Source organism: Schistocerca nitens, chromosome 3 (genome assembly GCF_023898315.1).
Source record: "Schistocerca nitens isolate TAMUIC-IGC-003100 chromosome 3, iqSchNite1.1, whole genome shotgun sequence".
In the NCBI taxonomy this organism is placed as follows: Eukaryota; Metazoa; Arthropoda; class Insecta; order Orthoptera; family Acrididae; genus Schistocerca; species Schistocerca nitens.
The window spans coordinates 40,328,634-40,343,323 of NC_064616.1; the positions used below are offsets into that span (position 1 = coordinate 40,328,634).

Genomic DNA, 14,690 nt, shown 5'->3' on the forward strand with positions numbered 1-14,690 from the left:
AGCACATTAGGACCACTAGGAAGAGTGCATTCGATGTTATTCTGCGCTATTTTCATAAACAGGTTCTGTTAGGGTAAGAATTTCCATCCATACAAGCTGAGACATCATGAAAAGTCCTACAAAAGCGCACATTAAGTATTTCTGGGACACTATGCAATTTACTAGAGTTCGACTTGTTTATTATTTTAGGTAGTCATGTGGCTTCAGTATAACATTGAGAACATTGCTAGATGCGCCTGCGATGGTATGTAGCTACGTGCGGCGATGCGTCAGCCACACGTCACACATGGTCCATTAGAATCGCTAGGGTGAATACAGCTTGTGCTATTCTGTAACGGATTTGTGCAGCATCGCTCAGGAATAAGCTCTTCGCCGGCAGGTAGAGGGAGTTCCTGTGTTTTGTATATAGGTCTTCATTCCTGTCCGGTCGCGTAAGCAACGGCGCCTAGATGAACACATATTTCGAGAGGAATTTCTCAGGTGTTGAGTATGAAAGGGATGCAGCCACCTAATCTGTGCGGGACCCGAACGGGCGCCTGTGTGTGATATGAAAGCTGATGGCCGCATCACTTCGCGGGGCTGTTGGTAGCCTCCTCTGCTGTATAGTGGAGAGGGGGCAGCGTGCGGTGTCTGGGCATGTCCGTTGCATTATTTTGTGAGTGGGTGTGTAGACTGTGCTATGCATTATTTGGGCAGTTTACGGGCACTGAGCATGTCTACACATCACTGTGCCGCATTATTTAGGAGCAGTTTGCATGTCTGTACCGATATTATTTCGGTAAGTTACGAGTTGTTTGCGTGTCTGCAGAGCGTTATTTAGGAGTAGTTTACAGGTCTGTGGGCTGTGTGGCGTGACCCCAAGCATGCGTTTTGTATCAGTATGATAAATATACCATCTCTCAAAATCGTGCCCTAAATAAATTGTTCCAAAATAAAGTACACTCCTTCCTTACTCTCTCCAGCACCCCGTGCAGGCTGAGTCATATTCGCGCGATTTTCCCCCTCCAGACCACCATCTTGGATTACTTCACATGAGAGATGACAGTACCTTCTCGTGGCAGTATTGTGTACTAGGTCAGTTGGAGTCTATATCTCGAGGTGGAGACACTGCTTGCAAAATAAAAACTTATGTCCAGCACAGGCAGAGTCGTTTTCCTGCCATTTCCCCCCACCATCTTGGATTACATCACAGAACAGATGACCGCGCTCTCTGGTGGTGGTACTGTGCACTAGGTCCAGACCTTGTGCTGAACACACTATTTGCCACCATCTTGGATAATGGTACTTGCATCATAAGCTGATGTCATGGCTGTCATCTTGGATTATGTCATGGAATGGACGACAGCACCCTCTGGTGTTGGTACTCTGTACTAGGTCAGTTGGATTCCGGACCTTGTGGTGAACACACTGGATTGCGGTAGTGCCTCAAATTGTTTTAATGAATACTGGTGCATGATTTCGACAGCTGACGATTAGCAAGCATGTTTACAGAGCCTTTTACTGGTTTGCATATCTTTAGGCTGTGTGGTGTGACCCCAAGAATGTCAGAGCGTGTGTTTTGTATCAGAGTAATAAATATACTACATCCCTAAATAAATTGTTCCAAAATAAATAAAGTAGACTCCTAAGTACAGTACAGGAGGCGGCGGTCGGGTGACTTAGGTTAGTGGAGGGTGCCCAATTGACCTATCTACGCGCGATTTTCTTAGGTTAGTAGAGATAAACGTGGTGTGATGCATTATCCTGTTGGAATTTGAACTTCCCGCCATTTTTCTGGAGGAGGGGAGGGGAGGGGTATTAGGTTAGTGGAGGTAGCCCAATTGACCTATCTTCCTGCCAAAACCAGCCATCTTGAATGACGTCACAGCCGCCATCCTGGATGACATCATGTGCTGTTGCCAAGTCTACATGCCGACATCTTGGATGACGCCATCGCCGCCATCTTGGATACATTTGGCAACAATGGAGAGTGGGGTGACACATACTTTGTCCTACGACTGGTAGGGACGAGCACCTTAGCAATTAAAGGAACTTTAAAATATTGAAAAGAGAAAATAGTAGGGAAATTCTTTAGTCTTCTTCTTGTTTCTTGTTTATCCTGGCTTCTTGAGATCTCTTGTGAAGAGACACGATACAACACTTTCAGTAGTGGCGAGGGACAATCAAAGAAGTTACACAACAGTTAGCAACTTATCTTTTGAAACCGCCAGTTTATTGGCACTTCTGGAAATAAAATCACTCTCATACTCTCATGCGGTCATCAAATTTCGTGTAACAGTTTGTATGTGTAATTAATTAATCTACATTACAGTGTTGCTAAGCAACGTGTTCAACAAGGTGATATATGTCTCAATTAAAACAGAACCTCGATATTTTGAATAAACTTTCGATTAATTTTTGTCAGAATCAGCGCTTGTCTCAAAATTAATTTACAACTTCGTGCATTAAGTCCAAGGGCGTTTGCAACTATTGTACGTGATTCAGTGGACAGCTCGATCACGCAACGATCAAGCAACGTGTTCAACAAGGTGATATATGTCTCAATTAAAACAGAACCTCGATATTTTGAATAAACTTTCGATTAATTTTTGTCAGAATCAGCACTTGTCTCAAAATTAATTTACAACTTCGTGCATTAAGTCCAAGGGCGTTTGCAACTATTGTACGTGATTCAGTGGACAGCTCGATCACGCACTAGCGTGTAACGTATTTCAAATCGAGCGCGCAGGTTTCAGTTTTCCCTAATGGGCTTAACGACTCTTTTGTAATAACGTGACGTGTCTATCTCACGTAAAGTCGAAATGAAACAGGATTTGTCTCTATTCGGGTCAAAAACACACAAATAAAATTCACCGCTTAGATCAGCGAACTGTACACGCGCACTTCTACCACTCTAAGTGATAACTCATCTCGGAGTAAAAGACGCACATAAATTCACACTTCTTCATGCACACAAAATTCAAAACACCTACACTCCTGGAAATGGAAAAAAGAACACATTGACACCGGTGTGTCAGACCCACCATACTTGCTCCGGACACTGCGAGAGGGCTGTACAAGCAATGATCACACGCACGGCACAGCGGACACACCAGGAACCGCGGTGTTGGCCGTCGAATGCGCTAGCTGCACAGCATTTGTGCACCGCCGCCGTCAGTGTCAGCCAGTTTGCCGTGGCATACGGAGCTCCATCGCAGTCTTTAACACTGGTAGCATGCCGCGACAGCGTGGACGTGAACCGTATGTGCAGTTGACGGACTTTGAGCGAGGGCGTATAGTGGGCATGCGGGAGGCCGGGTGGACGTACCGCCGAATTGCTCAACACGTGGGGCGTGAGGTCTCCACAGTACACCGATGTTGTCGCCAGTGGACGGCGGAAGGTGCACGTGCCCGTCGACCTGGGACCGGACCGCAGCGACGCACGGATGCACGCCAAGACCATAGGATCCTACGCAGTGCCGTAGGGGACCGCACCGCCACTTCCCAGCAAATTAGGGACACTGTTGCTCCCGGGGTATCGGCGAGGACCATTCGCAACCGTCTCCATGAAGCTGGGCTACGGTCCCGCACACCGTTAGGCCGTCTTCCGCTCACGCCCCAACATCGTGCAGCCCGCCTCCAGTGGTGTCGCGACAGGCGTGAATGGAGGGACGAATGGAGACGTGTCGTCTTCAGCGATGAGAGTCGCTTCTGCCTTGGTGCCAATGATGGTCGTATGCGTGTTTGGCGCCGTGCAGGTGAGCGCCACAATCAGGACTGCATACGACCGAAGCACACAGGGCCAACACCCGGCATCATGGTGTGGGGAGCGATCTCCTACACTGGCCGTACACCACTGGTGATCGTCGAGGGGACACTGAATAGTGCACGGTACATCCAAACCGTCATCGAACCCATCGTTCTACCATTCCTAGACCGGCAAGGGAACTTGCTGTTCCAACAGGACAATGCACGTCCGCATGTATCCCGTGCCACCCAACGTGCTCTAGAAGGTGTAAGTCAACTACCCTGGCCAGCAAGATCTCCGGATGTGTCCCCCATTGAGCATGTTTGGGACTGGATGAAGCGTCGTCTCACGCGGTCTGCACGTCCAGCACGAACGCTGGTCCAACTGAGGCGCCAGGTGGAAATGGCATGGCAAGCCGTTCCACAGGACTACATCCAGCATCTCTACGATCGTCTCCATGGGAGAATAGCAGCCTGCATTGCTGCGAAAGGTGGATATACACTGTACTAGTGCCGACATTGTGCATGCTCTGTTGCCTGTGTCTATGTGCCTGTGGTTCTGTCAGTGAGATCATGTGATGTATCTGACCCCAGGAATGTGTCAATAAAGTTTCCCCTTCCTGGGACAATGAATTCACGGTGTTCTTATTTCAATTTCCAGGAGTGTATATATTAAACAGATAAATTATGGCCTGCAATTACTAATTAACATTTCCCATTCTGAATAAACTTCAAGAACTTGTATTTCATAATCAAGAAAATTTTATCGCCTGAAAGAAACTATTAGTTTGCTAAAACGGGTTCAGATTACAATCAACTCGTGTCTAGACGATGAAGTCACGAATCGATACTTGGAATGAACGAAATACCTGCACTGAAAAATACTGTCCGTTGAGTAATTAACTGACTTTTATATCAAATTTGGTACCCCTTGCATCGCTACACAGTGCAGTTAGCGCCCCAGTACGGTTGGAGTCCTTTCTTTTTTTTTAAATTTTCTAATTTTTTCAAAACCAGATATTCTTAAAAGAAATTCTAGTTGGGGGATATTTGGCATTTATGCCACATCTCTACCCACGTTTATTACATTTCGTTGCTGTGTTTTGCACGGTGTAGGAAGATTTTGTTACGGGAGGCTAGCAAATAGGTAGGATCAAAAGGCAGACTCATCGAACGACGCGCCGGATGGTCCCATTATTTTAGTGTGACAACGATACTGCGAGCGAGAGCCATATCGCACTGGAGCAGAGAGGGACTGAGAATTCACCTACCACGCTGGGCACCAAGAAGCGAATCTTTTATTATTTATATTTATTGTTTAAATATTAATATACAGCTCCAACCATGCTAATGACGTTATTGGCACTTAGAACATGTTAATAATAATTTCAACATCACTCAATTCAGCAGGAAATAATAATTACAAATTTTAGTTACTGTCAGTGCTTCTTGATGGAAAGGATGCACGAATAGCGATTGCGCCCTGAGAGGACCGGCGCCAAACTGCTAATATACCTCGCGAGTAGTTTACGATCGGTTTCCGAGGAGGTAATACGTGTATAAAATCTGATCTAGTGTAAAGACGGAACAGTTTGTTGAAAAACTGCCTCGGATGACGTACATGCGCGTTGTGTGTTAATTCAAGGAAGTGTCCGGTCAGTTTTATATGTCACAACACGCGAACCAGCGTGTGAAGAGCAATTCTGCAGGGAGACGGAATTAATTGTTAAAGCTGCCTAGGAAAACAAATTGATGCAATCTCATGTTGATTCTAAGGTCGTGTAAAGCGTCTGTGTGACTTTTGCGGAGCGCGGGAAATAATGATTAATGACCGCTAATCTTGTTATGAATAGTAACGATAGGATGGCTCTAGAAATTTAAAAAAAAAATTGTACGTTCTGTTGTGCCCGCAGCATAGTATATATCGGTATAAGACTTTATGGGAATGTCTTATTTCATTTCCATAATGTCTTATACCGACATATACTATGCTGATGGCCCAACAGAACATAAAATATTGACAGTAGTGTCTTACGAAGTAATGGGGAATATTCTGCGATTTCTACGCTTAAAGATTAGATTACTATAGTTGATTGAAGCAGTCAGGTACAACAAACGATGCCTACAATATAAAGTTATTGGTCATATGTTCATGTTAAAGTAACTGCAAAATGCAGCGTAGTGCCACAAATCAAAAACTATGGAGCGAGAATATGGATGAAGCAAGTATTAACAAAGGACAAATTACACCATAAAAAATTTGGAACCTAGAACTGTACGTAGCACACCTACGTTTAAGTAACAGCATAACTCCGTTGATGTTTGACTACATGTCCAAATTTGTAGATAAAGTCATATGGCATTCTAGTGAACAAATAAGAAATATACATAATACTTTGTTTAATAAGCTAACGCATACTCAGCACTACACTAAAAGACCGATAGAGGATTATCAGTCTCCATTCCAATTTCATACAAGGATAAAAAAATCCTACTAACACTGAGTCCACAGATGATGAATGTAATCTACGTACAAAATGACTGAAATAAAATGTAGAACCTAAATTACACTACAATTCCTTAAAACATCCGAGTTGGCGCTGTGGTTAGCACACTGGACTCGCATTCGGGAGGACGACGGTTCAATCCCGCGTCCGGCCGACTTGATTTAGGTTTTCCGTGATTTCCCTAAATCGCTTCAGGCAAATGCCGGGATGGTTCCTTTGAAAGGGCCCGGCCGACTTCCTTCCCTGTCCTTCCCTAATCCGATGAGACCGATGACCTCGCTGTTTGGTCTCTTCCCCCAAACAATCTAATCCTTAAAACATCTAATATCCCCTACAAAAGCAACAATTGATATGGCAAACCTGTCAGTTATAAAGCAAAATGAACTAACAGTTAACAATAGCAAAACCTATGAAAAAGAAATCACATAAAGTGAAAATTCATAAGCAACGAAAAACAGATCACGTTAACCTCAAAGCCATAAATCAAAAATTACAAGCAAGCGATGCAACTGCAGTAAAATCGGAGAAAGGAAATTGTACCGCTATAATCAACAGCAAAAAATGTATAAATAAAATTTTGACATCTGTCGAACCTAACAACATTACAGAACTACCACATAACCTAACAAACAGATGTATAGCACAACTAAAGAGAAGTATTAAAAACTGCAATGCAATACTAACGGAATATGAAAAGAAATCATGCTTTTTATACACCAACGTTATGTGCTCAACCAAAGATACTTAAAATATCGACTCCGAAGCGCCCGATTGTGAATTGTATCAATAACCCTACATATTTGATTAGTAAAAAATTGAACAAACTGCTAACAGTGCTGTATACATACAAAAAGAAATATACCACAAAAAACTCACGTAATTTACGAAGAGCAATAAGAGCCATACAAATTACACCTAATGGGAAACTTGTCTCTTTTGATATCAAAAATCTACATACCAACATACCAGTACAGAAAACAATATAAATTATGAAACAAAATCTGTTACAACATAGGAAAACTTCTATTGCAGGAACTTACGAAATCATAGATCTCCTTAAGATGACTTCATCACAAAATTATAATGAATTCAATGGAAAGATCTACACCCAATCAGATGGAGTGGCTATGGAGCTATGAGAAACAGTGTAGCTGGCACAACTGCAGATATTTTTCTCAACACATTAGAAGAAAATTTTTTTCACTCACAGTGGCCACTAGTTAATAAAAAAATGGTTCAAATGGCTCTGAGCACTATGGGACTCAACATCTTAGGTCATAAGTCCCCTAGAACTTAGAACTACTTAAACCTAACTAACTTAAGGACATCACACACATCCATGCCCGAGGCAGGATTCGAACCTGCGACCGTAGCAGTCGCGCGGTTCCGGACTGCAGCGCCAGAACCACTAGACCACCGCGGCCGGCCACTAGTTAATAAGATCGACTACTATTATACTAGCGATGACACGCTAATGCTGATGGAAACAATATAGACATAATAACATCCATTACTCACCGAACAAAATTTATTATGGTATTGGAAACAGACAATTCAATAAACTACCTTGACCTGAAAATTAGCAAAGACAACAACCGCCACAAATTTGACATATATAGAAAACCACCCACCACACATTATATAATAAATGCCGACTCTTGCCATCCAAAAACACAAATGCATGTCTTCTTCCACACCATGATTAACAAAATAGTCAGTTTACCTCTATAACAACCAGCTATACAATAAGTAGTGAAAACACCTTGTTACATTGCCTACGAAAGTGATGTCGGTCCAGATATAGTAACAAACTGTTTAAAAAACACACAAATCCGAAACCTATCACGATAGATAGTGACATCCACCTTACCAGAGAAACTTTAACAAAACACAAAACAACCTACATACCTACAATTTACCTAGGAGGAATATCAAATAAGATAAATGCACTATTGAAATCCACACACACAACTAACGTTCCATACAAACAAGAGCCTTATAACGAAATTACGTTCAAGCACAACCAAAATCTCAGAATATGTCACATCTGGAACATACAAAATCAACTGTGATGATTGCAGCAAGTCTCGCGGTTCTAGGCGCGCAGTCCGGAACCGTGCGACTGCTACGGTCGCAGGTTCGAATCCTGCCTCGGGCATGGATGTGTGTGATGTCCTTAGGTTAGTTAGGTTTAAGTAGTTCTAAGTTCTAGGGGACTTATGACCACAGCAGTTGAGTCCCATAGTGCTCAGAGCCATTTGAAACATTTGATTGCAGCAATTTCTATATTGGCCAAACTGGACGAAATTTTAGGACCAGATTTAAAGAACACAGTAAAATTGGTGACTGTAATCCGTCAAGCTTCTATTTTCACCTGAAAACGCAACACCAAAAGGCGGAGAAAACTGAAACTGTGTTAGAAATATTACACAAAATACCGAAAGAAGTTACTATGAACATTCTCGAAGAACTGGAAATGTATATTCATATAAGGAAATATTCACATAAAATTCTAAATAAACACACAGCTTTTAAACGTAAATATTATCTAGAAGACATTGACATAATAGAGCACGAAGACACATAGTCAAATGATAAACAAAACTTACACGGACGATAGATAAAATTTAAAGGAAAATTAGAACAATGATAAAAAATGAATGGTTACCCTGTGGGCACTACACAAACGATTGAGAATGGCCGGCCGCGGTGGCCGAGCGGTTCTAGACGCTTCAGTCTGGACCCAGGCAGCTGCTGCAGTCGCAGTTTCGAATCCTGCCTCGGGCATGGATGTGTGGTGGTGGTGGTGGTGGTTAGTGTTTAACATCCCGTCGACAACGAGGTCATTAGAGACGGAGCGCAAGCTCGGGTTAGGGAAGGATTGGGAAGGAAATCGGCCGTGCCCTTTCAAAGGAACCATCCTGGCATTTGCCTGAAATGATTTAGGGAAATCACGGAAAACCTAAATCAGGATGGCCGGAGACGGGATTGAACCGTCGTCCTCCCGAATGCCATGGATGTGTGTGATGTCGTTAGGTTAGTTAGGTTTAAGTAGTTCTAAGTCTAGGGGACTGATGACCTCAGATGTTAAGTCCCATAGTGCTTAGAGCCATTTTTCATTGAGAATGAAACAAAATTTACTAGAGTTCTAACAACATTTACTTTTTTAAAAGGAAAAACACACATAAATTATGCTAAACAAGTTATTGATTGAATACCGTAAACAACTAACAGGTGGTTTAAGACCACAATGGACTACGATCCTGGGTGGCAGTGGTGAATCGAATACTCTGGCCCTAAAAATGTGGACAACGCAATCTGAATTGATATGACCCTGCGCAGAGTTTGATTGTTCAAATCTACAGACGTTTCTGAATATAGGTGCAGCTGCGAGCAAGTGGCGATTGAGATCTGTGCACCCTGACAACACCCTCTTTGCTTCGTGCGGCGATGTAACTTGCAGCTGGCGAGATGTGTGCGGCGGAGGCGAGACCTGATGCGGCACCTGTGAATCGATCGCGGCCACGAAAGAAATGCAGAAATCTCACGGTCTAGCGATCAGCCAGACGGATCGCAATTTATTCTCTACCAGAGCCCTGAAATCACGGTAGGTTTCAGTGTGTGACACATTCGCTCACTGGTCGTACCAAGGACCAATTTGGCTCGCTTAAATAGCATAGCGCACAAGGATACCAAACGTCAAGACTGGTAAACCAAAAACGAATAAGTGTGCCCTCGAGACGTTTGAAGTCACACTGTCGGTACAGTAAGAACTTCACCACAGGCTCCCCAGTCTAAACTACTCACAAGTGAAGTCAATCTCAGAACAGGTCGTAAGCACCAACCACACATGCCAGAGCATCGACCAGAAGTCTTCTTACCAGACCAAAGTCCAGGTTTTCCCACAATGTGCGCGAATGACACCGCCTTCACGTCGTCTTGAGCCAGTCACATGGCTCTGGCGCTAAATATCCCCTCCCACATGACAGCACAATCTCATGTCGAACCAGGGCAAGAGTTACGAAACCTGCATCTATGGAAAAAAAGAAACTGCCAATTACGGCCTTTTTTTAAGTTTTCATGAGGTGAAGACGATTTTATCCAAAGTCGTGTCATCCCACACCAACAAGTGAACAGATACAATCTTAAAGATCTTTATCTAAATTTCCCGTGCCATGGAGCTTGTTAGTCCTAGCAATGAGGTGTAATAAAGATTCTATCTCCAAATGTTTCACAGACGCTGCAGTTTCTTATACAACCAAGGTGGCCGATGGAAGTGGTTCACAGGATTATTTCCAGTATGAGCAAACATGAGAACTTATGAATTTTTACTATGCATGGCTCTCCACCCAATGCCCAATTTACAACTCCACTGTGTAGACGCGTTACTTCAGACCATCGCCCCCATCCCAGGCTTCGGCTGGCGCCAATGCAGGTATCGTGGCATTGTTCTGCTGGAGACTTGTCTTGACAAGGGACTGCTCTGCCTGCCCTGTACAGCTGTGGGCCTGTCTGGCAAGATTTACTGAATGATGGGCTCGCCGCCAATTGCTTTCAACTCCCAACATGTCATTTCCATGAGCTAAGAACCGTAAAAATACCTCATGCTTTTAGCGCCCTACTATGCTCCACCAAACTCTGCTCAGGCCATTAACTTTCTAGAGTCTCGCTCAAGATGCGTCAGGTTGTAATAAAATCTTTAACAATTTTCTGGCCACCAATTGCTTTCAACTCTGAACATGCCGTTTCTACAAGCTAAGTACCATAAAAGTACCTCATGCTTTTAGCGCCCTACCAGGCTTCATCAATGTCTGCTCAGGTTGTTGACTTTCTAAAGTCTCCCTGAATGCGTGTCAGGTTGTAATAAAATCTTTAATAATTTTCCATATATGAAAAATTGGTGAGAGAGTAACTTGTCCTCTCTCAATAACATCATCTCTGGTAAGCTGTATATACTTTGTAAACATATAGCATCATAGTAAAGAACTGGCAAAATTGAACTGTCAAAATATCTGACAAAAATGTATTTTTATATTTTGATAACAGCAAGAACTATTATACTTACCGAGACATGGCAGAAAAACTTTATTATAGATTTAATATGGTAGTCACTTCAAACTAGACGTAAGTACGAGCACAGATATAAACGTAAGACAACCAAAATTTATTTCCAGATAATCTAACTAATATTATTTCGCAGATCACTCGATAATGGCAGTAAGCCGAAACAGGCCTCTCATGTAAGATATTAAAGAACGTATTAGCTTACTGCAGCTGGTTTGGAGCATTCATTTTCAAAACAAAATTAGTTGGCATCCTAACATTTTACGATTCTTATTATGCTTAGCATCTAAGACTACCCACTTGCCGCATTATTATGCACTGTTTATGGCACAAGCATTAGTTCGTGAGTGATGGAGAAGAAACCAAGCGGGGCAACGGCTACAGGGCATCTTTAGATGACGTGAGGTAAGAAAGTTGCCTCCAGTTGTACTAGGGAAACTGATCGCAGACATTATTTGCTAACATCCACCGCGTTTGTTAAACCCAGCACATCTTTAAGGTGGAAAGTACAATTACTGTAGCCGACTGTTTAGTTCACGGTGGTCAAATCCGCGTTTACGTGAGTCAACATTTTTCCACCGCCCCAAATGTTCGTTACTCTTGGCATCCCTTGTGTGGGGAAAATACTTTCAAATAGTGGTTATTTTTAAAAAGATAAACTAATTCTTCATAATATTCATTACAACTGCTCTTCAAAACCGCGAATAAAGTGTCGCTACTTCACGCTGTTGGAGCACATTACTTTCGGCTTGTTCAAGCAGACTGAGTTTGTCCTGAAGCTAAATAGTGTGATAACGTGGGTGACGTTTATTACATCGGAAGCTGCCTTTCTTGACTTCGAGAGAAACAATGTTTTACTTCAGCAAACGGCCTAGTCTGTTACGCCGCTGTCTGCTATATTCCCGGTAAATAAAGCTTTGTAGCAATTTCTGTGTTTATTTGTGACAACACCGCCTGAAACATTATCGTGTGAGCAACATTTTCATGTATACGACAAATATTCGCATTCTTTTGCAGTCTTAGACCAAAATATGTAAATATGTAAGTATGACTTTATATGCACAATAAAAATACATTTTTGTTCTTTATAATACCTGAATTCTTGCATAAATTGTTGTAAAATTCACCCTGAAATTCAGGAAAAAAATATGAGTTGTCATTAAAATCCGTGCCCTATTTATTACGTATCATTAATTAATGGGGAATAGCTAATATATGTTACAGGTAAGGACCAGGCATATGACAGTGAGCGTTAAATGAAAATATCTAAATTCAGAGTATGTGACTGATACATATATCATGAAGACTAAAGGCGTGACACGTATATCATGAAATTATGGTAACGTACGGCATAAATTCAGTTATTAGTGGAAGCAATACATTAATGTTTGTGAGCTGTTTATCACCGTGAAAGGCTTACCTTACGTCATATATGGCAAAATGTTCTACAAATAAACGTTTAATGTTTGAGAACAAATATTTGTTAAGCGTGGGTAAGTAAACCGGCCGTACACTTTTAAAGGAAACATGCCGGAATTTGCATGAAGCGACTTATGGAAACCACGGAAAACCTAAACCTGGATGACCGAAGGTGAATCTGAACCGCTGCCCCCCACCTCGTTGGCCACAGAAAATTTGTTGGCGATAAATGAATAACCGTTTAATTCGACCACTCGAGCGTCGGCAGCCTATCCAAGTTATCCAACACAGGAAAGGTGACCTACATTTTAAATGCGGATTCCGTCCCACATGTCGATTCTGGCGAATGTTGACATTATTGAGAAGTTATGGATAGGTCAAAAAACTCCGTCCTAACAGGCCTCGAGAGGCCCACCGGCACCGACCGACGGCCGTGTCGTCCTCAGATGAAAGGCGGCACTCGATGTGCTTATGGAGCAAAAATGTCAAATGGCTCTGAGCACTATAGGACTTAACGTCTGAGGTCATCAGTCCCCTAGAACTTAGAATTACTTAAACCTAACTAACCTAAGGACATCACACACATCCATGCCCGTAGCAGGATTCGAAACTGCGACCGTAGCGGTCGCGCGGTTCCAGACTGAAGCGCCTAGAACCACTCGGCCATTCCGGCCGACGCTTATGGAGCGACATGTGGTCAACACACCGCTCTCCCAGCTGTTGTCAGTTTTCGTAATCAGAGCTGCTACTGCAGTAGATAGTGTGTAAGCTTAGGGACCGATGACCTGAGCCGTTTGGTCCCATAAGACCTAACCACAAAATTTTAAATTTTAAGTAACTCTTCAATTGGCCTTACGGGGGCTGAGTGCAGCCCGCTTGCCAACAGCGCTCAGCAAACCTGGACTGTGACCCATTCAAGTGCTAGCCAAGCCCAACAGCGCTTAACTTTGGTGATCTGACGGGAACCGGTGTACCCACTGCGGTAAGGCCGTTGGCGCTAAGTTAAAGGCAGACTGAAAAAAATCCGTGGTCCGACTGGGCCTCGATGTCGTGACCTTTTCGTTTCGAGATACACGCTTTATCGCTAGTCCACTAATATAACACATTAGGGAGTTAAAATCATATACTGTTTATCTATGACGAGTTGCAACAGAAGTTCCTGCATGCCGTGACACGGATGCAAAATGGTTCAAATGGCTCTGAGCACTATGGGACTCAACTGCTGAGGTCATTAGTCCCCTAGAACTTAGAACTAATTAAACCTAACTAACCTAAGGACATCACACACATCCATGCCTTAGGCAGGATTCGAACCTGCGACCGTAGCGGTCTCGCGGCTCCAGACTGCAGCGCCAGAACCGCGCGGCCAGACACGGATGCATACAGCCGTTGAATATGCACTGTAATATCGTCTGCCACGCTGCCCGAATAGAGTTGATAACTTAAATATCATTACAGATGGTCCAGATTTATGTGCATATTGCCGAGTGAGTCTCTGCCATGCGCTTCAGTGTTTTGCGGAGTATGTAGCTAGATAGATATATAGATATCTAATATGTGATCAAACAGTGACTGTGTTGCGAACGGGAATGATTGGAAGAATATGGTTCAGTGTCCAGTCGATGAGGGGGTCACGAGGGAAGTATGTAAGACATGTTATATCAGTGAACCCATCTTGGCCTCTGCATCAAGCGATTTAGGGAAACAACGGAAATTTAAGTATGTGTGGTCATATGGTGATTTGAACACATGTCCTTTCGAATACATGTCCAGGGTCGTTATGAATGTGCCACTTCACTCTATGAAACGGGAAAGTTGCGCTAAAAAGACTTACTGTCTTTTACTGATGATTGAAACTGACAAAAAATATTAAAAAATACGGTAAAACATGTAGAGGAAAGCGTATGGTAGAGAAATGCCATTTACGTCGAAGCGCAGGTTGAGTTTGAAGTAGGTGTATAATATCTGAGAACG

At 43.0% G+C, this 14,690-nt stretch overlaps 1 pseudogene; it reads right to left on the reverse strand.

Annotated features, from left to right (window-relative positions):
• Positions 1 to 13,593: 13,593 nt before the first annotated feature.
• LOC126249865 (5S ribosomal RNA) lies at positions 13,594 to 13,712 on the reverse strand (annotated as a pseudogene).
• Positions 13,713 to 14,690: the final 978 nt, after the last annotated feature.